General features: G+C 41.1%; 1 protein-coding gene across 14 annotated transcripts in view; it reads left to right on the plus strand.

Annotated features, from left to right (window-relative positions):
• The window catches only part of CELF2 (CUGBP Elav-like family member 2), a 577644-nt gene that overhangs the window by 393810 nt on the left and 157550 nt on the right, over window positions 1-26284 (plus strand). The window lies entirely within an intron of this gene.

Below are 26284 nucleotides of genomic sequence, written 5' to 3' on the forward strand. Positions count from 1 at the left end.
ATTCCTGGAAAGGGAAACGGAATCCTTGAAAGCACAGCTCCACAGCCCCAGAGAACTTCTCGAGCGCGCTGCGATTTATCTACTAATCGGAGTAGTTTTGCCACAAATGCTTTGAGAAACCTGAACTTCAGCTGTAGCTGTGACACTTGTAAAAGAGATGTTGAGTTAAAACATGTGACATTACACCAAACAGATATGTTAAAAATTGTACTTAAAGGTTAATATAATAAAAGTGTAGTTCATGTGAGAGTGATAGAAATATTGATCATAAAAATAAGTAGTGGCCCAGAAATTCAGCTGAAATGGGGGGAAAAAAACTAGTTGATATATGAAGAATTTGAGTTGTGACACTAAGATCAATGGCTGTATTTTCACCCAGTGAAGCATGAGAGCTTCAGATAAGGGCAGTTAGTCAGTGAAATACTGACTGACATACCCTTTTACTGCTGGCATTTGGTCTCCAATATTGATCTCGCCTGTCACTGCCAACAAAGTATACTGAGGCTATATTTATGTTCAGATAATGTTGTGTTCAGTGTTTTATGAATGATTTCTAAAAGCTCAGGGTGTGTAAGGAGTTAATTCTAGCATCCGCCCTCATTTATTCAATTTTATCTTTTGTATTACTACAAGCCGTTATAATCTTCTGCCAATCAGTCAGAAAACAGATAACATGCTATAATCCACACAGATTCTTTAAATCTGAAGGTTTCCCATTCTTCTGCTGAGAAACAGTGTACTGTAAACAATTATACAGAACAGTCATTCTTTGACTGTCAACGGTGCGAACACTGTTCCTGAGTGTACAGAAGGTAGCAACTAAACTGGTTAAAGACTAAATCTTTAGGAGGAAGGCCATTATTTCTTTTGTCAGTTTGGTGGAGCTGGAAGAGTTAAATTCAGAGCTTTTGGAAATAATAGTGATAGTACAGCAAAACATGTTTACCGAGAGACATGCATCAAGCAGTTTTGATATTTTGTTTTCCTTTACCTTTTCTGTTGGCCACAGCTGAAAATCATGTGTGAACAAGATTTCTGGTTCTGCTGTTGTAAAATTAACAGTTTGAGCTTGAGGCAGAAAGGCTGAGAGAATTATGTGCTTGGTTGCCAAGTGTGGTGGCTTAGCTTCAGCCACCTTGGCCAGACCAAGGGTCAAGCTCTCGCTCCATTGCAATCAGGAGCTTTTGCATGTTACGAGGTAGCCATTGGCTGCTTCGAAGAGCCAGAAGGATTTATGTAAAGAAGAGTAGCTCAATGCAAATCAAACCATTTTTCTGCCTTTCTCAGAGCATCATCAGGAGAGTTGTAATTTCTAGTTCATTTTTTTCATGTTTGGTCATACCTACAGCATCCCCTATGGTTATCATCGCAGGCCCACCGTGGGTTTTATTCTAGCCTGGCAAACCTTGAACTTCAAGAGAAGAAGAGACAAGGAAAGAAACTAGAGCCCGATCAACAGGTTCCCTGACTGCTGTGAGGGTCTGGTGCTCTAAGGTAGACTGGAGTGGGTGAGGTGGCTCTGTCTATGCAGTGACTTATTTCTGGAGAAGCAGTTAGATAAAGTGGAGTTTTGTCATTTTCCCAAGACAGCTTCTGTCAGTCGTAGTCTTTGACCTCTCATTCAAGTTTATTTGCTTTCTTATAGCTAAATAACTCTCTGGGATAATCCTAGCCAGCAAAAGAAACAGCACAAGAATGAGTAATGAACTTAAAAGGACGGAGACATGGGAGCAATGTCAGGAGCAAACTGGGAAGTTGCATCCGGTTTTGAGAAGAATGAGTGGTTATCAGTAATTTAAGAGTGTAACAGTTTTGCATGCAAAATTCTGTGACAGAAGTAAATAATACTGGAAAATCACTCAATCCAACTCTGCTGCATCCCATACTAGTGATGAAGCGGTGGTTAAACCACTGCGAACTGCCAGCCAGCCAGTTTCACTTGTTTCTCCACAGCTAGTTAGAAAGAACCTGTAATTCGAAAACAGAAATTTGATATTGTTTCTGCCTGTCTTTGCTTCAGATTTTGTTTTCTACACCCCATAAAATTTTGTGCTGAATACCAAGTAGTACTATCACTGGTGATGCATTTTATGGTGAGAGTGTCTACCCACTGAGCTGCACACAAAGACTAGCTGGCTTTTGAGTTATGGCTGGATGTTTCTCTGATGGGATATTTCAAGTTCTGACAATACTTCACCTTGAAAACTCTAGAGTTAGACCGTACATGGCAATTCTAGAATTGCTGAAAGTGCTAAAAGGACAGCAATCTTTTTTTGTTTAAAAGTAATGAACATTTTATTTAAGCAGAGTGAGGAACTACAGCTGAGATACAGATACTGGGCTTCTCAGACTGGATTGTAGTGGTGCTCATCTTAATATGGATATTCCTAGGGTTGCTGAGGGTGGTGTGGCCACCTTTTAGCCTAAAGATGGTGAATGAATACAATTGTGAAATGTAATACAGCATATTTTAGAGAAGAAGCATTCCTAGACATAGGATGAAACCAGCTGATGTTCTTTTTGCATTCTGACCTCAGGGATGATGATAAGAAGGTTAAAACTGGTGGGAATTGTGATGCTTTACTCATTAAGGCTTTTACAGTTATAGTTACAGATGAGTATGGGATTACAAGGGATGTCTTCTGGACCATCAAAAGAAATTCTTAGCACTTTGAGATTTCACCTTTTCCTGAAATGGGGAAATCATTTATGCATATTACCAGTTGCTTCCTAAAAGACAAGGTATTTTTCTGCAATAAGGTTGAAAAATGAGACCTTTTCAAACTTTTTATTTCAGTCAATTAGCTTTGATTTTAAATCATGAAATTGCTTGGATGTGGGTGAGCAAAACCAAACACCTGTGAAATACGTCTGCCGATGGCAGCCAATAGACACATAGTGAGTTCAGTCCTGAGCTAAAGCCTCTCTGATACGAGCTCAAGCCAACCAGGATCTGCTGGTTGTCTAAGGCAAGCATTCCCAAAAATTTGAATTTGATATTCAAAAAACCCATGTTTTATTACAATATGTATTAAATGCCTTATGCCATTTAAGACAGAAAAAAAAAATAAGCAAACAAGATGGACTGGAAACCAAAAGGGGATGTAAACCAAGCTCCACTTTTCACCATGAGTATTGCAAGCTGAGTCCTTTCAGTCAACAGAGTAGTCCTCTGGGTTGCTGGAAAATTTGCAGAATGCCTTTGGTTCTCAGCATGTCTGTCTGCAGCCTGCTCTTCCCAGTGGTCCTCTGCTGTGCCTCTTGTCCATTGCTGGGACTACCATACTCTTGCCACCATGGCTAGAAGCATCTCTCCTGAATATGCTCTTTTTCACCCAGGGAGTTCTGTCTGCCTGTTCACAGAGCAGAGGAGCGGCCTGAGAACAGTGGTGTAGCCTGTTGCAGACATTAACCACTCTCCTGTGCTGGGAATTGCCTCCTTGGCTCCCTGAACATGTCAGGAGTTCTTGCTCCAGCCACAGTGCAACCCCCAGGTACTCTGTAGCCAGTGAATCATAGAATCACAGAATGGTTTGAGTTGGAAGGGACCTCAAAGCCCATCTAGTTCCAACCCCCTGCCATGGATGGGGACACCCTCCACTAGACCAAGTTGCCCTTTGACTTGGCTTTTCTTTTTCTTCTTGGGTGAGATTTGGAGGGTTGCAGCAGCCTGCAAAGCCTATAAATCATCAGGAATCCCGTTACCACAGATGCAGAAGTTTGTTCAGGAAGCACTTTCTGTTTTCAGAGGCAGAAAAGGGGAACAAGCGGGTATTTACAGGGCTTTGGTGTGTTTGTTGTTTTTCCAGCAAAGGGCCTTTTGCAAATGTTCTCTTCAACACTCTTCGGGGATCTGATGCAGCAGGTGTGTCTTTGGACTTTGTTTCCTTCTTCCTCAATCCATCTTTGTCATGATTTACGAAAAGAACAAAGGTGGTCGCAGGTGAATGATACCAAACATCCAAAAAGAAAAAAGGCACAGCACACTTCAGTAGGATTTTTACGATGATATGATCAAACAAGCTCGTACGCTGCTGCTGACATCAATGTGATGACAATTTAAGAGCATTAATGATCTGTATCAGCATCTTCATCAGCCTGCAGAAAAAAGGCAAAAGCAAATATTAACACAGCTTGTTACAGGCTGACTTCTTTTCCCATTTCCCTTTATTTTGACATTCTGTGTATCCTGCCCACTATGACTGTTCGCCTTATCATCACCGTCTTACCAAATCCACTTAATTTCAGTTCTTCATAAAATGTTGGACTAAGAAGAATATTGCTATTAAGTGTTCAGATGGATTAAGGGTTGTTTTCGGTATCTAAGGTAAATCAAGCTAGCACTGTAACCAAGTCTAAACCAAGACTTTCTTTCTCTTTTTCTTTTATATCCGTCTGATATATTTTGATGACTGAAATTTTAGAAGGTGATTGTATTGTCATAACTTAGAACCTGGGTCCTGATCTAAATATATATGCATACACATACATACATGATATATATGTGTTTGTACATTTGTATACATTTATGCGTGTACATAAACATAGAAATACAGAGAGTATTCCATGTCTCCCCTTCTAAGTGGGATCTGTGGATATATCCTTGAGTTCAGAACCCATCATTTCTATTCTCCTAGGCACTCTAAAATTCATTAAGCTAAGTAAAATGGCAAATTATTTGCTGCTGTTGAAGGACACAGAAGTGTGCTTGTTTGATTTTTGGGCTCTCGTCTACATTGCTTACTGAGCAATGTTGCCTTGTATTAGAAGAGTCGTGATTTTAAAAGACTCTAATAAAGCTAGTCATATTATGTGTGTCTATTAGAGTGTAGCAAAAAGCCTTTGTTCATTTTGACTGCAATGGAGCTGACTTAATGCCCTGTTTTGCAGCTGTTCTCTAACTACCACTCACTCCAGTAGTTTTTCCTTGCAAAGACCAGTTTTGTCCATCCCATGGGTTCATTCAAGAGTGTTTGTGTAACATCTTTTGAGGTTTTGCTAGCCTGTTATATGTCCAATGAAACAACCGGATATTTGCTAGTGTAGAAAGCTGAGGAATATTTTCTGCACATCAGTTTAAGAGAACGGCAGTAGTTTTACATTGGGGTTTGATAGGTTGGGAGTATCTCTGCAAATCAGCCCTTGAGGTGTTTAGAGTGCAGAAGCGTTCATGAGTTTACTCTTTGCATCTCGAGCTCCCTTGTTACAACTAAAGATATGTCAAATCATTGCTTTAAGGGTTTAGGGAATAAGACTCAAAGGGGTCAACTTCAAAAGAGCCTGTTATTTGATGGTTTGCATTTAGGTACCTAAATAAGCAACCTAGAATTGCAGATCCTTCGGCATCCAGCAGACTCAAATGATCTTGTTGGGATTGTTTGCGGTGAACGCTTCTGATTAACCCAACTGCATCTTTCAGGTGGCTAAATGGGAGCTGAGCAAGTTGGATCTAGCTTGGGCTGGCTGTGCTTATCACCACCGAAAACTCATTCCAGGATCTTGTTTTCCAAATGCAGCTTGTTGGTACGCGTGTCAGTGCGCCTGGCAGGCTTCCAGGCTTTGCACGTCATCCTTCTCGCCATCGGTCTGCTCAGCGGGTAGTCCTTGCCCAGTAACTGATAGCAGAGTCTAAAGGTGAAACTACACTCAGACCTTCTCCTCCTCCCTCCCCATACGCTAAGCTTTGCTAAGTATAAGCGGCTGGCAAGGAATCTCTCGTTTGTCCTGTGTTTGAAACCTATAAATAGCCAGATCATTAAAGGTGTCACAATAAGCCTTTGTCCCAGAAGCTATTTATGGTGTGGACTTTGGCTCGGCACAGTTTTCTAGGATTGCCAGAAGCGATGTTAATCTACCTGTGGCAGCGAGGCTGGCAGAGCTGGTAGCGATTACCTCTTCTCCTTCGCGTATTGCTCCATCTGGGCAAGTCTTGAAACCTGTGGGGTTAATAGAAATTCATCTGGATGTAAAGGAGAGCAAAATTTGGCCTCAATTTTTATCACCAAATTTCTATCACCAAATAGAAAAGAAACCAAAATGATCCAATAACTGGCAAAATTTTCATAAAAGTGTGTTAGATGGGGGAGTAAGAATATTCCCTGAATCTTTAGTGCTCTTCAAGGGAAAGGAAGGAAACGCACTTTTTATTTTAAAGATTTCATTGGGTTCCTGCTTACTGTCTGGGGAACAGGGAATGCCACAGTCCAAAGCCGAATACACGAGCTTTAGATGACTTGTAATGAAAAGATATAGGGACAGAGTGTTCGGTGGTTACGGGGCTATTAAGAGACTCAGCAGACCCAGATTAATTTCCTTCCTCTGCCACAGACCTGTATTACTACCTCGGTCAGGTCACTCAGTCTGTAAAGGGAGAATTGTGCTTGCCTGTCTCTAAGGGTAACGTCGAGATAAATGAAACAAGCTTATGAGTCACCCGAATACTGCTCCAGCAAAGGCCGCGTAGTGTGGATGTGTGCACGTGTTTCGGGGATGTAAGCACCAAAGGAAGTAACAGCAAAGAAAACTTAGATATCTTTAAGAGTGAGCACTGCAGTTTTTTAGGGATGGTGTTTCAGTTGGGGAAACTCCCAAATATGCTGGAATCCTTCATTTTGCACAAGGAGGATTATGGATTGGGTGCTGCTACAATTTCCGTAGCTTGTTTCTGTAATGCCGGTATTAACAGCAAGCAACATGATTTGATTTCACATCAGCGAGGGTCTTTTCCATTAGCCAAAGCCAGTTAAATCATGAAGATTTTCTCTTTTAAAAACACAGAGACAAATGTTACTCAAACCAATTATTACTGAAAAATGCTTTGAGTTAGGAGAGACTCTGCCCATTCCATTGTTTCAGTGATTCATTGAATATGACAGACCGGTTTGACTGCAGTCAGCCACTGTATATATATAAAAATATATATGTGTGTGTGTGCGTGTGTGTAGCACAGCTGATGCTCGCTGAAAGCTTCTGTGCGGTGAACCGTGACATATTAATAGTGAAATCAAGGTTTGCTAGCTGACAGACATCAATTTGCCAGAGGCCATCCCTCTTCTCCACCCTCTCTGGCACATTTGTGCACTCACACACACACACACACGCACACACGGACGTATATAATCTCGTCTGCTGTTTTCTAGCAAATCCTATGGATACTTGGAATCTCTGTTCTCAAGAAATTTGCCAGCCAGCCTCTCATTCATAATGTCTTGTGTGCGTTCCTGCAGGCTGAAAAAAACCAAAAAAAAGTGAGAAGAATTACAGATGATTCAATTAAACCGATATTGTGCACAACAAAACTGAGAGCAAATGCAATTTGGGTCCTGTTCATGTGACTTAATTATCTCTTACCTCCCCACTCCACCCCCTTTTTTAGAATTTAAAAACAATTATGATATAATTGCCAATCTGGAGATCCCTAGATATGCAGTAAATACCCTTTGTCTCATCGAATGCTCGTTTCCTCGATTCAGAAATGGGACCTTATTAAAGATGCACACACACCAAAAAAATCACATAAAGTCATCAAATGACCTTCAGGAAATAAAATTCTGCAATGCTGTATACCCAGAAAAGACATACCCGTGTATTAAGTGAGCAAATCAGCTAAAGTCATTGAAGATAATTAGCTGTGTGCATATATAAGATGCACATACTTTCAGCATTTGAGGCAAATCCCTAGAAGTCAATTGAGACCTTCTCTGACAGAGGCTTGGAGGTGCATTTGAAGACCAAACATGCCTTTTTTTGCTTGAATTAGTAACACGTTTCAAAATTTACTAACAGCTTTTTAATGTGGAATCAGCTTGACTTAATGGGGAAGAAAAAAATGGCGATCATTAAGAATCCCATACTGAGTGTATATATTCACGCGGTGGGAAAGTGCCTCGCAGTATACAGTAGTTTGGAGTAAGTAGGATCCATTACCCAGATCTGCTGAAGGGCTGTCAGATATGAAGTAAATTTAGAGACCTGCTTGTCCCTTTAGCTATTCATCACTGCTGAGTGGCTCTAGCGGCAGCCGGCGGTATTTTTAGAGAGGAGAATGATACGGAATTTCTCCATGTGCCGAACATTAGCCGATCCCATTACTCAGAGCTGCTCGGAAAGTCACAGCTGACACTTTAGGTTGGTGGCGAAGAAGAGCAATTGGCTTAGAAGGGAAAACACAGAGGAGACGTCTGAGGAGGGTACGTTTGTGGGGACGCTGCCACGTTGGGACTCTCCTCAGCCGTGGTCTTGTCTTACTGGGAGTCGGCAGGAGAATGCAAAGATAATTTTTGAAATGAACATTTTCTCAGGATTCGGTGCAATACTGCTCAGGCGTGTTTTCACATAATATATGTAATAGTTTGAATAATAAGAATAACAACTCTTTGTTAGCTCCGTAAAGCATCCAGCAGTCAAAAAAAGGTTTGTCCTGAGCTTCGGGATATTTTCAAAATAATGTGGGCAACTGACTATGATAAGCTATTTTGCAAACAACCAAAGTCATCTGTGTTATTATTTATCATTATTTCATCAAAGAAAATCCATTTAGTTTAATGTTCATTTGAATTGCTTCTCTTTAAGACCTCCAAATCCTAATAATGCGTCGAACGCACTCCAGAATGTCAAAATAGTAAATTGTATGTAATTTTCTTTGACAGTAAGTGGATGAGTCCTTGCCAGAATTGTTCCTCTTTACACCCGGTGTGAAGTCATTGCTTTTTTTCCATCAAGTGATTTTTGACTTTTTAAAACCCACTAACAAGAACACCGCTGACCTTCTCGTAACAAATTCAATCGGTGCCGAATGGGGCCGGGTGAGCGGGGAGAAGCGGGCAGCGGGCAGTTGTCTTCTCCACGCCATCGAGAACCGAGGGTGGGCATGTGTGCCGAACATTTAAAAACTGGACGATTCTTTAAAGAATGTACTTTTTTTTTAATAGCTCTAGTACTGACCCCCAAGCACTGCGATACTGAACTTCCAAAGCTTTGGGCTTACAATGAATAGCATTTATCTTCGCTTCTGGTTCTGATCTTGTAAAAGCTAACTCATGCATGCACAACATGATAGACCATGTTACGCCTCAGAGCCTTTTTCAGAGCTATCATCTAATACATTTTTTATAAGCCAGAGTGCATTCATAGAATTCTGCCTTAAAAGGCATTCTGCTTTAATGGCTGCACTGAAATGTCTAGTCTGGGTATTTGTGCTTTTTGGAACAAAAGGGTAATGAAAATGTTGAAATTTTTTATAGTGGTCTTTAAATTTCAGGGGTTTTTTATTAAAGATATGATGTTTAAAGGTGGAAGGATGTCTAGAGAAAAGCTGCTTTCTGCTAGTCCTAAATGAAAAGGGTCAGGATCTTGGCTGCCAAGAAGGCGTATGCTCTTTGTGGAAATGGCTGTTTGTGTAAATGTTATAACATGTATACACATATGCATATGTTCATCTGCAGGCAGACGGAGCTTGAAACTAATTAGATTACGAAAAGTATTAGGAGCGGCTTTCTGCTGCCAGTCCTGAGCCTTAGCTCGGGTTAGCTGCTAACAACAGAAGTGAAAAGCAGAAATGGTTTATGGATTTAATTTTGTAATGTGCATCAAAGTACCAAAAAAAAATAAAAATCCCAACCCCTATTAAAATTTCAATTGAGAAAAGAATGTTTCAAAAGTTATATTTACACTTATTGGCTTCATTAGTAGGTAGACAGTTTCCTACTCTCACTGAGAAACTAATTTTCTGAAGTTAGTAATCTGAAGTAAATGACAGTGCTCTTGAAGTTTTCTAGTGCTCCTCAGGCAGGAGTCCATTCATTTGGCTTGCTTTGACACATTTTGAAGATTATTTTCTTATTGATCAGAAATTTGATTTAGCAACTAGAGTTATTCTTGGGTTTGTCTGTAACTGGAAAGCTTGTTTGTCTTTAAAACGGGGAAGAAATTTGTCTGTAGTAGAATAAAAATCGAGATTTTTACATTATAAAGCTTTCTCAGAGTCCCAAGATAAAAATTCTGTTGAAGTGTTTTAGAAAATACTTTGTCCTTTTTAAAGATACTTCTGAAAGGCTTCAAGATAAAAATTCTGTGAGTTGTTTGCTGGGTATGAGTGACTCATTGTAAAAGCTGAGCTTGGCTCTGTGTTTGTACTTTGAAAATCTGCAAAGATGGAGAGTATGTCGGAATCTGAGCTTTTGATTCACTTCTGTGTAAGAGATGGAGAGTTACTTTTGCTTTGTCTTAAGAAAGAATAATTTGTACTGACGCTATTGTCCTCAACTGAATTTGAAAAAATACAGCTTATGTATTTCTGAGTCAAATTAGAGTCGAAGAGAAGGTAATTGAATTGTGCCTTTTGGGTGTGAGGGCGGGGTATTTGGTGCAAAAATTGCCCAGATTATTTTTTTTTTTTTTTTTTAGATTTTTTTTTAATGATCTAGAGCCTTGGTACAGGTTGCCACACTTTGCCTTGGCTTGGCATCTTCTGCCCTTGGTCTCATCACACAGCCATTTAGCCACCGTGCTTGTAGGTTTATTTTGATTCTAGCAGTGATTACAAGCAGTCTAAGCTTTTGTGCACGTATGTCTTTCCGTGGGACTTGAGTATCATTTACTTTGCAGAAAAGGACCTGGGGGAGGGTCTAGCTGGCCAGCCAGTTGCATAGGAGTCAGCATTGCACCCATGCAGCACACAAGGGCAATCCATACTGGGGTCTTCTAGCAAAAGCGTAGGCAACAGGCGACGAGGGGTGGTTATTTCTCCGTTTGGTACCTGTGAGTCCACATCTAGATGCTGTTGTCCAGTTTTGGGCTCCCCAGTACAAGATGTTGGCATACTTGGAGGAGTTTGGTGGAGGGCGACCAAGATGATCAGGGGTCTGGAAGATGTGATGTACAGGGAGGGGCTCAAAGAGCTGCTTCGTTATCTTGGAAGAGAAGGTGAAGGGGATATCTCTTCTCAACTGCTTATTAAGAAGTTGCAAAGACAACAGAGCAAGACTTTTTTTCCAGAGATGCACACAGTACGTAGGACAGGAGGCAACTGGCACAAGTTGTTAGAATGGAAATGCAAATGTTGATTAGATGTAAAGAAAAAGATTTTCACCATGGCGGTGGTCAAACACTGTAACAGGCACCCAGAGGGACTGCCCTTGGAGATACTGAAATATCAGCACAGCCCTGAGCAACCTGATCTAGTTGGCCCTGCTCTGAGGGTGGCTTGACCAGGTGACCTCAAGATGTCCCTTCCAACCAAAATTACTCTGTGAATCTATGCTGACACAGACTCTCTGTTTAACGATGTAGTCATGAAATTTTAATGCTGACAAAAGGGAAGAGGTCAGTTCCTCCTGCTTTAAGAACCATTTGTGTGAAGTTAAACCAAAAAAAAAAAAAAAAAAGCCCTTGTTTATCAGTTATGAGTTTTGCACAACTTGTGACCTTAAGTAGGCAAGTTAAAACTTTTTAGGTTATGTTCTGCAGAAGTGGAAACCGCATGGCTACGTTTTTTGCAATGATTGCAGTAGTAATTCACGGTTCTTGCAACAAATGAGTATTTGTAGTCACCTCCGCTGCGCTCTAATTTTGTTGGAGAGTTGTTGAACTGCTTGGATCCTATAAGGAATGGGATGAGCCAGTGATGAAGTATAACTTCAGAATCAACTAAATGCCCACCTTTCTTTCTGCTGTTAAGACTGTCAGGACATCTAGGAGCAGATTTAACATATCTAATCTTTTAAAGCTATAATTAGCATTAACTTCTATTGCAGTAGTATTCAGAGAGCTCAATCAAGGTCAGTTGCTAGGTGAACAAACATGTAAGAGAGGCAGACTTTGCTTCACCCTCTCCAACAAAAACAATTAATTTAAATGTTAAGCTGTCTGTGTGACTCGTGACAAGATCTGCCCCACTTAATTGTAGCTGTCTTAAGCGTTCATCCACCATGGGACTTTTACAGCCAATGGGCAAGAGTGGGTCCTGCAGAAGACTGCCTCAAATGTTTTAGATGCTACTAGGCTAACACATTTGTGATTTATCCGAACAAAGACCACAGTTCTAGTACTGGACCAGGTCTTCTGAGTCACGGTCCAGTGCCTGTGTTATTTTTGTAGTCTATCTACCATGATCCTGAATACTCTGTCTATACACTATCTACCATGATCCCTCTACCTAATAGATGATGTGCTATTTCATGGAATATTTTTTGGTCTGTTTTCTCCAGAAAAGTGTGTTTTGCACACCTGTATCACTTCTGAGACAGACAGCCTGTCATTCTAGACATTTTCAAAAGCAGCCTACAGCAGCCTTGCTCAACATTTCTGCAATAATGATGACAACCACTGGAATAATATAAACCACTTACTAATCAGTTTGCGAAGGCAGGACATCTGCTTTACACAATACAGAGGCAAATTAAAGAGGCTTTCACAGTAGTCTGAAATTGTGTGTTAGAGTTTAAAAAGAGAGAGTGAGAGAAAGAAACTAATGGTAAATAAATTGGACCATAGTGCCAGTTTTCATCCAGCTGTACACAGCTCTAAAACGGCTATCTCAGAAAGGTACCTATTATTTATTAATTCAAGATGACTCCAGAAAGCAATTCCTCCATAAATTTCTTTCCAACAACTTTCTAATCTCAGTAAGTTGTTGGCAGAAGTTGTGCTGGGAGAATATGTCCTCAATCACAGTCTTCACTATTGTAATTCCAAAAGGCACTTACCTGTAGACGCTTGGCTTTTTAAAGCGTGTGGTTTTGCATGCAGGCTTATCGTGTTAGGAGCTACTCAGTTCTACCCGGCATTGCAGAAGAAGGACGGGGAGTCTGGGATTCATGGCATCCCAGATTTGATGGGTTTGGTTTGTATGACTTTATCAAGGTTCCTATTCGTACCTGCTTTTCCATCATCTTCCTGGTAGCAGCTCCAAAGCCAGTTTTCACTGCCTCTAAGAAGCTCCATACATCATCTCCTGAACGAAAACGTTTAATATTTTTCATGCATGGAAGGCTGTCAACTTGTGTTCTAAGATGTAATATCTGGGCAAGGGGGAGACTAACTCAGCTACCTTTGGGGATTAAGTGTCAGAGCCAGGAGTAAGACAACTGGGCAAAATTCAGATACAGATTTGATTTAGGATAGGCATTGCGCTTCAGCTTGGAAGCAGATCTCTCTATTTAATTTCCTTTCTTGGATGTCAATAGACAACTCTGTCTAGCAAGATTTAGAATGAATCTAGACAGAAATCCTAAGATTAATTTTTGTCACTGTCTGGTCCATGACAAGGATGCCAGTTTAACTTGTTCTTTATTTGCTCTGAAGACTAGTGGGGTTGGGACCTGCGGTTACGTTTCCAGCAGTTAGCCACATCAGTACTGTTTGGTTAAGCGTACTCATTTAGAATTGGGAGAATACAAGTCTGAACTACATCATCTGATTGCGTGGAGAACCCAGTCGGGGAATATACGCACTATGGTGCTTTGAATGTTTTAGATGGTACAACATACAACCAAAACCTGGCGATCCAGAGAAAATGAGTCCTTTTGGAAAACGCGAATGTTAAAGATCTGAACGCATGCAGCCTTTGACTAAGAGACAAAAACACTTTAAGTTCATCAATATTTCCTTTCTTCTTGGAGTGGGGAACATACTCATTGGCAGAATTTCTGTAGAATTTGCTGGTTTTGCTAATGTTAAGAGTAACACTTCCTCACTCAAAAGAAAAGAGGAGGACCGAATCCAATTGTGGAATTTATGTACATTATTCCTTTTACTTTTTCCTGGATATCCAATTCCCACACTCCTCTCAGAGTTGGAAATTTTAAGAAACAAAGCAAAACATAATGCCATTGCAAAAGATGTTTAAAGCTCTTCAGGAAGTGTTTTTCATTTAAGTCCAGTGTAATGATGTGCAGGTTTTCTTTCATCTATTTATTTTTAAAGGTGATGAAATATTTAGTACACAGCGTTACAGTTTTTCCCTTTCTAAATTAAGTGCTACAGATGCCCGTCATCTTTCAACTGAAATGGTGCAGCAAAGTAATGAAACAAGACTTCACTATAATCTTTTTCTAAACCAAAAATGTGAGAAAAGTACCGATTTTGGGGAGCTCCTCAGTGTTTCTCCCAGCTGACGCTCTCATAAGGATGATAGAGAAGACTGGTTGTCCTCTAAGAAACCATGTTCTCTTCTGATGTTCGTGGGTTTCATCTATCTGCTGTTAGACCCTGATAATAAATAAGCTTGTCTAAGATCAGAGCTTAGTACTGCTGGTGAAGCAAAAATGGGGGGGTTCCTCTCTCATTAATATGAGTGCCCTGTTGTCCCACCATTATCCTAGCATTTGCTGAAAAGCGTGGATTCATTGGATCTGTTCAGACTTGTTACCAATATGAAATACCGCTGGTCTGCACGATACTGGCTCCAACAGCCTTAGGACCTGCTGGATAATTTAGGCTGATGATTCTTTTTATTTCATTTCATGCAGCCCTCTATTTCTGCCTGCAAGCAGAGATGCTGCAACACTGCTAGAGCATCTCTAGGAATCACCATTGCTCCAGACACTCATAGTGCTCCTGTTTTGTGAACTCTTAGGTTCACATTACAAGATCAATACTTATTTTTGGCTGGAGGTTCAGAGGGAGCCCCTGGAATAACATTTTTGCAATAATTCAGGGTTGAACTCCCTGTGGTTTGGATATACTAAGATATTCTAAGGATGGCAGTGATTTGTGCCTTCTGCACTGTGTTTCTCAAACCTCAAAATGTCTTTCCCTCAGCAATTTAAAGGTTGCTGTTGGCTGTGACTGCAGGGGAAAAGACATTACTGTTTCTCTGAAGAAGTTGGTTGTAAACATTAAAAGAGCTTCAGTAATTTCTCTAAGGGGAGGCACCAAGGCTCATAAAAATATTGACTGAGCTTATGTGTAGCTTTTCTGCACCTTGTTGATTATGAATAAAATCGAGGCACCCGGATTACATTTCGTAATAGACGGGAGGTGACCTGAAAAATTTATAAAGGTGTGAGATAATTAAGAATGATAATTTTCAGTTAACGTTTGAATGATATGGTTCCATTATAAACCATTTAACGAAAGATGCAAATGAAGGCATCTGAAAAGGGAACGTTCTATTTGTGGGTTTACTGTAATCGAGTGCAATGTGTATTTGAAGGAGTTGTTAGTAGGGAAATGAAGGTTTAAGGCTAAATATGACTCTTCTGTTGAAAAACCTAAAAATGTTTTAATCAAGTAGAGAAAACAGGCCCCTAAACAAATAGGAATTACAGGAATGTTGGGATACTCTTTGGGAACACGTGAAGTCACGAGACCTTGAATAGTCAGGGGATTATAAGGCAATGGGAAGAGCCCCCAAAATTGTCTTTGTGCTATTGATGTTTGCTGTAGAAAGTCTCAATTCACTCCAGATCTGTTACCCACAACACCCTCAGAGCAGCAAGTTTGCTCCCTCTTCAAGAAGTTTTGATGAACAGGTACCTTAAAAGCCATCAGTGCCCATGGAAGAGGAGAGACACCATCGTCTCTCGTGCCCTAACCAACGAGAGGCCAAAACCAGCCCCTCGGGTCGGCTTTTCCGAGGGTGGGTATGTCCCACGTCTTGTCTGCTGAGAACAAATTGGCCGTGTTTGAGGGACAGAAACGGCACTGACCACATGCGGAGCTGCCAAGATGGAAAAACCCAAACCCCATACCCCACAGCTGCTGAATTTAAAAGGAGCAGCGGGGTCAGGGACGTCTGGCAGAGCGGCAGGTCGGAGCAACGTTTGATAGGAAATTCATTAATTAACCTGCCAAGTGCTGTTCAAAGACAGAAACAGCAGTGTATCTCCTCCCAGGTGAAGCTGGGAGATAAATACTGCCTCGTGGTAAGTAAGCGAGGCCGTGTAAAGCAGATCTAGTGACAGCGCTTCAAATATAAACGTTTGTGAGGATACCTTTAAATGGTGATGCTCTCCTCCTCTCTGGGAAAACACTGAAAATAGCATTTTCTAGCCCAGAGCCACTGAGCAGAAGTAAGCAGTTGCGATCTATTGCTGTTGTATGTTAAAAGCCACAATCTGTATCTGGCAGACAAGTAGAGATTTTGAAGTTGGAGATCATTGAGCTAGCTGAGGTAAATATACAGGAATGGGTGCTTTGGTCTTGAATTTGTGTTCAATTTTAATATCGTTTAATTGATTTTTGAAGTATTTTTGGAGCTTCCAAATAATTTGTAATGGTCTTTCAGAGCTTTAGATATAGCACATCATATTTTCAATTAAAGAATCATTATTTAATTAACGTGGCTCAGTCAAGTCCTGATAAATATGGGCACCATCAGAGCTATTTTTGTTTCCTGATTCATTGCTCTAACTGGACTGAGGAAACATCGCCTTGAACCGTGTCTCTGATGGCGAACTCATTTCCTGCTGAATAAATACACTGAAGAATAGCATTATTTGCATGTATTCTACTAAGGATTCCACCATATAATACAGAGATTAATAATAATACAACTATATTTCTCCCTCCTCCAAACACCTGACTTGACTTTACTAAGCCACATGCCCTACAGCAGAAAGCCAAACATCAAACAGAAATAGTAGCTAATATGTAAAAAGATTAAGAAAAGAAAAAGAAGAATGGTTTTAGCTCGGTTTCAGCTGTACTGTTGTCGTACCCTGAAACCGGCCTCTGTTGTTAATGATTTGTATGCTGTTTGGCTATCTGCATCGCTGCCATTCAAAGCTTTCTCCTTTTTCTTCTCTCTCCTCCCTCCCGCCCCCCAGTACTTCATTTTTATACCTGCCGTGAAATGGTTGGGGTCGAAAGTCGGCACAGAGTGCATCATTTGTACATTGTGTCTCTTTTCCTCATGTGCCTCTGCTGCCAGAGAAATTGAACTTTCGTCCATTAAAAATCCATTTATTGTGTCTTGACTTCACTGAACTAAAGAACAGGACATTTCATCAAACAGTACAGTTTAAAATCAAATTAAATTGTGCTAGTGCCCAGAAAATGTGACAGGATAAAGACCCTAGTCATTTAAAAAATCTTTTTAAGGACCTCCCTGATTGCACTTATTGATACTTCCACATGTCCTTTAAGGTCAGAACTGGTCAGAGATGCAAGGACTCAGCATGGAACACTTAAAAGAGGTCTATTATTCCCTTCTTTCCATAAAACAGGTGGTGAGCACTTCTTCCAAATTCGTGCTCCCTCAGGTTTGACACCTGCAAGGTGAGTTTGGGTGAACGTGGTCCCCAGTTGTGATGTCCTTCCCCCGTCCTTCCAGGTGACCCTTCATGTTGGACATCGCTGCTCCAGGGCGCTGGTAGTACAGGACTGCCCTCTACAGGGATGACTTGCGTTACAGTGTGTAGCATGTGTTTAAGTAATCTGGTAGCAAACCCCATGAAAATCAGGGGAAACATTTGTCCAGTAAACTTGCCTGATAGGCTTTCAACTTGATTAAACATATCCCCAAAAAAATGAGGTTTGCATCATACCGTCTTCTGTTGGCAACCTGGTCCCTTTATTGCCGTATGTAACCACAACACGTGGAGGAGAGCCTCGTTAAATCTGTTTCTTATCCTAGTTACAGTTTCCATAATGTTGATGTGCCACTGGAGTCCGAGAAGCTGGAATTTCACAGATGGATTACGGAATTAAATTCTGCAACTTGCAGGACTACATATGTGCAGGGTTTCTGGAAGTCCAGAAATGAAACCAAGGGCTGAGAAAACACCCTTCTTACAGACCCAATCGCACGGGCAACAGCTGGAATTTCCACAGCTCCTTATTCAATTAATATTCAGAAGCCACTACTGCATTTTCCCAAGAGCAAAGAGACAGTAAAAGCAAGCTGCTACATCTAACTCCACTATTTGTCTTCCTCCTTACGCAGCGTTGGGTTGTTTGGTTGGTTGTTGGTAGTGTTTTGTTTCTTTTTTAACCTCTTATAAATCCGTGTTACATTTGGCAAAGAGGCAACTAGGGACCGAGAAGAGAAGAGCAAAGTGGTGTTTCAGAAGCCAGGAGACAGGCATGTTTAAAGTGAATTGCACCAGCTTTTTGTTCATGTGGGAGATGCTTGTATTTGGTTTTGCTTGACTTGCTTCCATGCATAGTAAATTGCCGAGATGCTCGTTTATAGCTTTCTAAGGTATGGTTTGGGTTTACGGTCTAACCAACAAGAGGAAGGTTTTCTGCAGTGATAAGTATTTCTTTGGATATCATGCTAACAAGGTTTCTAAAATGTATGCAACAGATTAAATGCAAATATGTAATTTTTGAAAAATGAAGTGTATGCTTTCCCTTTTGGAGTGTGCTGTTCTAAGTGGAACCAGATTACAAAATGATATTTGGAAAACATATTTTATAAACCCTTCTTTTGTTTATATATACATAAGAGGTGTCCATCTTGCTTGTGTGCAGAAGGCACAGAGCCAGTGCGATGGTTTTCCTGGCTCCCAAGCTGCTCAAATAGAAGATCAGGCCAGGGGCTGTATTCCCTTCGGGTGCCGTTTCTGGACTGAAGCGGGGGCTGGCCCGTGAATTCCATGTCCTGCACAGGCTCCAGAAGAGTCGGTTCTCTGGCAGCTTGCTTTTTTTCCCCTGCTCAAGGCCAACCCTGGAGAAAGGGAGGTGAAAGAGAGTTACTAAATTGCATAGGTTGTTACTTGCTGGCTTCAAGGAATGGTTTCAGTCTAGAAATCATTTAACGTTTCTTGTGAAGTATTGAGAAGTGACCAAAAGCTAAAGGGAGGTTGTGGAAGTCAAGTTTTTAGTTTGCAATCAAAATGAGAGGCTTTGGGGATCTGCGTTCCTTTTTTTTTTTTTTTTTTTTTTTCCCCCACCAGTTTCAGGGCAGTGAGAGGGGGAAGTGCTACAGTATTTTGTCATACACTTGGCTTTGTCATACGTCAGCTCAAATATCACCTTTTAATCGTTCATTCTAACAAAGGCTGGGGACGTGCAAATCAATGGTCTTCAGTGTTTGGCTTTTTGATTTCAGGATTTCCATGTGCATCAGTTGTATCATTTTAATAGCAAACTACTTTTTTAGTACCCCATCATAGTTTAAATAATTGATTTTGGTATAATTTGTACCCATTTTCCCATTTTGACAAATTACGATTATAGCGTACAGCTTTATCATTGTCTCATAAATGATATAACAACTGCTTGTGAATGCCCGTAAGTTTTTATTGTTGTGCGCGCATGTTAATAACAACATTGCAGAATGGCACAGAGAAGTTTTTAGCTGAACAGTGTTAGCGTTTTCTCGAGTAAAACGTAATGCCATGGTACAGTTCCTGTATAATAAATCCATAGATTCTCTTATCTATCTGTATCATGGTAATGATTCAAGTGCAGAGCTTCTAACCAGAAGGTGTATGTTACGTCTGTGATGTGGACAGAAGGGTTCTGCTTCATGTAAAGTCTGAGAAAATTATTACCATCCCCAGAAATTCCAGCTCTTGCTTCTCACGATTGAATGGGAGTCGTGGGCTCCCTGACCACTGGGCAAATTGCACTTTGTGTGTATCGACTGAGCGGTGGTCACAGAGTTGAAACGCGAAATGCCGGAGGTTTGAAGTGTTTTTGGGGATGGAAGGAACGTTCTCTGTACCACCTTTTGTGGGTTGTAGTGTCAGAGCTCACTTACGCATAATGCCATATCTAGGGAATAAATGATATTACAAAGTGATTTGAGTCCCACTGAAAAAAACCCAGTTTTCTCTAAGGAAATATACTTCCTAAAGTGTTTCCTCCAATTCCAGCAAATTTTCTTCTGGGTGCTGATGTCTAGACCATAGAGTTAATGTAATTTTGGACCTCTGGGGTCATCTGCTCCAACCCTGAACTCAAAGCAGATCCAATGAGGTCAGGATGCTCAGGGGCTTGTCATACCCTTGCACACAAAAAAATTCTAAGAGTGAAACACCAGATTAATTATTTTAATTCTCTCTTCTTAGTAAATTGTTGTCATACTTTGCTTCTTCATTTTAGTTGTCCGAATGGGATTAAACATGTATAAGCCTTGTGGTGACTGATGTTTTAGGAAATAGTTGTTTTCTTCAGTTAGAAGGTTTTACTCCTGTGAAAGGCTCCTAGTATTTTTTGAAAGCTTAGTCAAAAGCTTAGAGCTAAAATCAGGGAACGATATATGTTTTAGTAAAAATTTATCAAGCATTGATTTCAGTCATTTTTTAGAAGAACACAGACACCTCGATGAGACAGCTTACCGGGAGTGAAATACCCAGTTCAGGCACTTTGTGTGTTTACATTTACTGCTTCTTTTGCTGTGGGATGGCAGGAATGTGGGACGAATGGAAAACCTCGAGTCTGAACCAAACCTGTCTCGGGAGATGGGCGAGATGTGGGGCAGGAGTGAGACGGGGCAGGCTCTGCGAGCTCCGCGCGGGGAACCAGGCACAGCTCTCCCGTCCCTTCCCTGGAAAGCCAGCGCCGTGATAACGCAACCTGAAACAGCAAAGGCACGGGGGATTGCACCCCAGCACCTTTTTGCTTCTCTGGCCCGTTGCAGGCAGAGGGAAGTTCAGTATCCGTGAGATTTTTCTCTTCGAGGAAATCTCAGCAGTCAGGGAAACAATCTTAGCGCTTTTAACACTAATGAAAGTTGAAGGCAGTAAACAAAATCATGAACTAAATCATCCAGTGCTGACATGTCTTTTGGACAGCAAAGGACCTTTAATTCGAAGACGTGAAATAACATTTCCGTCGTGTTTTTGGTAGTCCGATAATTAGAAGTGATTTAGGATAGCAGTGAAGGTGCCTCTAATGGGCACCTTGTGGGCGTTAATAAAAGGAAGAATACATTAAACTTAGTGATTTTTGATTGGGCTGATGGGGTCAATATTTTCTTAGAATATAGCTGACCGTTTTTCTTCCAAGTAACAGTGTAATGTAATTATAAGTACCTTAGTAGATGGATTCAATTGCTCCTATCATGAAAATTAATTTCAGGATCACGCTGAGGCTTTCTTTCTTTGCTTCTTTATTTTCTTCGCTGTGCAGGAGGCAGCAGACACATACAAATGAAATTATGTTTGAACAGACCTACTCATGGAGGCCTGTCCGATTCCTATAAAAGACTTAAATTGAAATCTATGGGAAAGGAGTGCATTTCTTGCTACATTCCTTCACATTTTCTACACCTGTAAAACTCCCAGTTTTCTTGCATGCTCTTTTAAAGCACTTGACAAAGCTGGACAGGTATCTCCAATTTATAGGAGGGAAAAGTGAGATATGCTGAGTTTTCCCAAAATGTTTCCCAGAAGTAACTGAGCTATGATTATAGCTTTTCCAATAAGTTTTGCCAAGCTTTCTGATCAAACTTCTTCAGCACAGGTAAATGTTCTTGCTGTAGTATTTTTTTATTTTTTATTTTTAGGTAATAATAATAATACCACCACCAATATGATATGATTATTATTATCATCTTTATTATCAAGCAGCTTTTATGTTCTCCATTTTTTAATGCATGGCAAAATACAAAAACCTGGAAGTTATAGTCTCAGGATACACATTTTTCAATTTTTGTGATAAGTGAAAGTCTAATATACAGAACGATTGCAAAAGTTTTCAAAAAATAAAATAGACAAAAATCTGACACGAAAAATCTAAGCTTAGTGATATTTTGAGCTCTCACCAGTAACTTTAGCCTTGAAGAACTTAATGGAATTAAATCAAATAGGACTCTTAGAAATTGCTCTGAAAACATACACAAATTTAGAGAGATATCAGCAACATGAAAGTGTTGGATTGCTGCTGTGTGGTTTGAAACCTTAATTACCAATACTCATTAGCAGATATACATCTGACCTATACTGATTTAAAGCAGCTAAAAATAAGTCCTAAACCCATGAAGGAAGAGTAATGTGTAAGTAGTGAGCCTGGGTCTGTTCGAAAGCGCTTTGTTGCATGCTTTTAAACCCGAGGCAGATACACCCAGAATTGGGGTCCTTAGGTGTGAGATTGGGTCCTGATTTGAGCTGATGATGTAAATCCGTATTTGCGCAGAATTTCAGTGGAAGGTTTTGTACCAATTGTATAGACCTTGCAAGCTCAGAGAAATGACTGTTCTATGTGTCTGTGCTTCCTCGCTTGCTTAGTATTAATATTTCTTGCTACTCAACGCAGGCTAGAAAAAGAAAGGCTGGAAATTCATAGAATCACAGACTGGTTTGGGTTAGAAGGGACCTTAAAGATCATCTAGTTCCAACCCCCCTGCCATGGACAGGGACACCCTCCTCTAGACCAGGTTGCCCAAAGCCCCATCCAACCTGGCCTTCAACACTTTCAGGGATGGGGCATCCACAGCTTCTCTGGGCAGCCTGTGCCAGTGCCTCACCACCCTCACAGGGAAGAATTTCTTCCTAACATCTAATCTAAATCTCCCCTCCTTCAGCTTGAACCCATTCCCCCTTGTCCTGTCACTACACTCCCTGACAAACAGTCCCTCACCAGCTTTCCTGTAGGCCCCTTCAGGTACTTGGAAGGCCACAATTAGATCTCCCCGGAGCCTTCTCTTCTCCAGGCTGAACAATCCCAGCTCTCTCAGCCTGTCCTCATAGGAGAGGTGCTCCAGCCCTCTGATCACCTTCATGGCCCTCCTCTGGACTCGCGCCAACAGCTCCATGTCTCTCCTGTACTGGGAACCCCAGAGCTGGATGCAGTACTCCAGGTGGGGTCTCACAAGAGCAGAGTAGAGGGGCAGGATCACCTCCCTCGACCTGCTGGTCACACTTCTTGTGATGCAGCCCAGGACACGGTTGGCTTTCTGGGCTGCAAGCACACACTGCTGGCTCATGTTGAGCTTCTCATCGATCAATACCCCCAAGTCCTTCTCCTCAGGGCTGTTCTCAATCTATTCCCCGCCCAGCCTATAGCTGTGCTTGGGATTGCCCCAACCCACGTGCAGGACCTTGCACTTGGCCTGGCTGAACTTCATCTGGTTCTCAGGGGCCCCCCCTCTCCAGCCTGTCCAGGTCCCTCTGGATTCCTTTCCAGAGAATCCTTTGCACGGTGAGGGAGGGAGGAACACAAATGTACTTGTAAGTCCAAGCAGAACTATGCTGGAGTTCATCGCTCCCTTTCCTTTGGTGTTCTGGAGAGGTACTTAGTGGTGTTTGAATATGACTGCATAGTGCCATTAATGTAACAATTTTCATTTGTACAGTGCAACACCAGAAAGATAATCTCTGTGTTAAGTACTTTTCCTTTATAATCCCTGGAGAGTCAGAACTCTAAAAGCAAATATTGTATTTACCATAGACTGTAAAAAGGAAGAAATGAGGCTAAAATGCAAAGCAGCAGAGATAAAATAGAATTCCTTTTCGATGTCTGCAGTGGTACTATGAATATATACATACACACTGTTATGCTTTTTATATTATCTCTAATTTGAAATAAACAACATGATTACAGATTAGATCAATCATGGCTTCAGTATTTCTAGCCAAAGCAAGAAAAGACTGGATGTGCTAGCTAACCACGTAATTGAAGCAGAGATTGTTTCACTGTTGGTGATTTGTTTAAGGATTTTAATTTACAGTAATGAGTATTCTTTGCTGCTTTGTAACCTGGCTCCTCATGTCTGCCTTTGGAAAACAGTCCCTGCTTGTATATACCACTGGAATGAGGCACTAAACACCAAAATGGAGCAGTTGAATGCTGCTGCCCTGACACCTCTTTTCCAGAATAAAAGAGTGGGAAAACTGGTGCCTGGCTGTCCTTCCTTTGATCTGCACAGGAGCTCTGGTGGGAGCTCAGCCACTGTTGGGGACTGGGGGAAATGGAAGTGGAGTGTCTTTCAGAATCCATCAAGTGAGCAGATAACCGGTGCGCCGCAGAGGACAGCTCTGCCTTGGCTACTGGAAGGACTGAAGGATGACTTTTGCCTGATCTGACTCATGTGTTTCTTCTGTGAAGTTAAGTAAAGGAGCAACAAGCGGTGGTAGCTGGAGAATATCGCGGGTGCTTGAAAGCATTTTGACCAAAACAGTAACAAGAAAAAGAGATCAACGGTGTACAGCACATTTATTTTTGTGGAATAGTTATTCGGACTGGAAGAGAACTGTTGGGAATCCAGACAAGGTCCAAAAATGATACAACGTGATGCTAGGACCCTATGTTCAGATGCTTTGAAATTGCTGTCACTTACTCTGCTTTTGGAATGCTCTCCAGGAATGAAGCAGTAATGAGGGCCAGCTACCATGGTTGCCTTCCTTATTTTTATATATTTGGTGTATTTTTTGTGGAATCATGAGTTTAGTGAAGAGTAAATAAGCTAGATGTAAATAAAAGGTGTGTTAAGGACAACTGAAAGAGGAGGGGTAGAAAAAAACCCTGTGAATACAAAGGGAACTAGAGGAGTAGGGGGTAGCGTAAAGAAGAAAATGTGGTCAAGCTTGTAGAAAGTTACTTGAATGTCCAGAAAAACAGGTTTGGTTGTCTGCTCGGGATAGACAAATGATGCCTTTTTCCCTTGAATTCCCACTAGGAACCCCATCCATGCTTTCAGTGCACATCTAAGGAGCTCAGTGGACTCTCTTTGGGGTGCCTGGAAGCCTTGGCCATATGTCAGGATCCTCTTTCTTGTGGGCAGCTCAGTCGATATTGAGAGTAAAAGCCTGGTTTTCAGTGAAAGCTAATGACATTGTTCCTTTAATACAAAATCAGAGATTTTGTGGCTGAATTCAGGGACTCCTTTTTTTTTTCAGGAGGCTGTTACATTGCCACTGCTAGAAACCCGTGCTTAGTTTGCTTGTTGATAGTTCAACAGTAATTTTATTTACAGATCATTTTGTTTGGATGCTTATGACTCTAATCTTTCCATAGTGTCAGTGGTGTAATTCAGCTCTAACATATGGGTTCACCATCCTTCTAACTGGAAAATCCCATTGCAGACAGGATTTCTGTCATCTGTACAAGAGTTAGGAGAAAGTATGTTGTGGTCGTGCCATAGAAAAAGAGTGGGTGGTATGAGGTACAAGCACAGATTGTGACCAAATCCTCGACCTTGTCCACTCTGTAACTGTAATTTAAATGTGAATCTATGTATGTGATACATTTAATCATATGGTGTAACTCTAATTGCTAGAGGAACTGAGGTATTGGTTATAGAAAGTAACACCAAGGTGTTGTGCAGTGCTACCGGGAAGTGTAATAAATGACATGGAAGGCCAAAATGGTCAGGGAAATCCAAGCAGCTGCAGTGTTTCATACATGTGTTTAATTTTTCAGTGAGACACTTGGAAGGACATCTTTTCTTTTATAAATGCCAAGGAGAAGGACTTTCGCAGAAAGCAGAACGACACAAGTCTTCCATTTCACAGGACTTTGCCCCAAGTAGGAATATTAGTAGGCTACTCGGAGGGAAGTAGGGCAGATGATGAATTAAATCTTAATTTTGGTTCTGTTGAGCCTCAGTAACTGAACTTTAATGCTTTTTAATTACATTCCCTACCTGGCTGGTGAGAGGGGCTGTATTAAACCACAAATACCTTAACATCTGGGGCTCATTTGTTCCAAAATGAACACCGTCTCCTTTAATTCCCTATTTGTCTCTCTCTGCTCTTACAATATTTGCCTTGTACTGATTCCCCTTGCTAATTGCAATCCATCCAGCGCTGTATGCGAAAAAGTCATTTTAGTTGCATGATTTAATGCTTTTAAGTCATCTTGGCTTTGCTGACTCATTGGTCAACCTTGAAAAATCATAACAGTGCAAACATTGCAATGCCATCAGAGGACTAGCAGGTTGCGCAGGGGACTCTGTTACTGATTAGTGTCATTTTTTTTTTTTCCGAGTTGAAAGAGCTATTGTGTTTAAGGCCATGAGATTTAGAATTAGGAGTAATTAAAAACCAAGGCTGCTGCCTTTATATTTTTTTAAATATGAAGGGCCCCAGGAGTCTCTGTAGTCATTAGAAAATCCTATTCTCGTGCTAAGCTTATCCTTATAAGCAGTTCTGTTGTTGGCTTTCCTGAATGTAAAGCAGGATTTTGCTCGGAGTAGATGCCGAGAGGGGGGAAAATATCGTAAAGGCAGGGGAGAAGAAAAGCATGTGTGTGTGTTTGGGGGGCAGATATTTAGTGGTTGCATGGTTGCTTTGTAATGTGTCCTTAGCAACTGGCTTTCTACTCTGATGGGAAAAATAGATGGTGGGAAAGCATTCAAGGAAAGTGGGTCACATTTGATCCATGACCTAAAAGCAAAAGTGGGGGGAGGGAATAATCAGCTCAGATCATTAATGAGGTGAAAATTTATCCC

The sequence above is a fragment of the Grus americana genome, chromosome 1 (assembly GCF_028858705.1).
Source record: "Grus americana isolate bGruAme1 chromosome 1, bGruAme1.mat, whole genome shotgun sequence".
NCBI lineage: Eukaryota > Metazoa > Chordata > Aves > Gruiformes > Gruidae > Grus > Grus americana.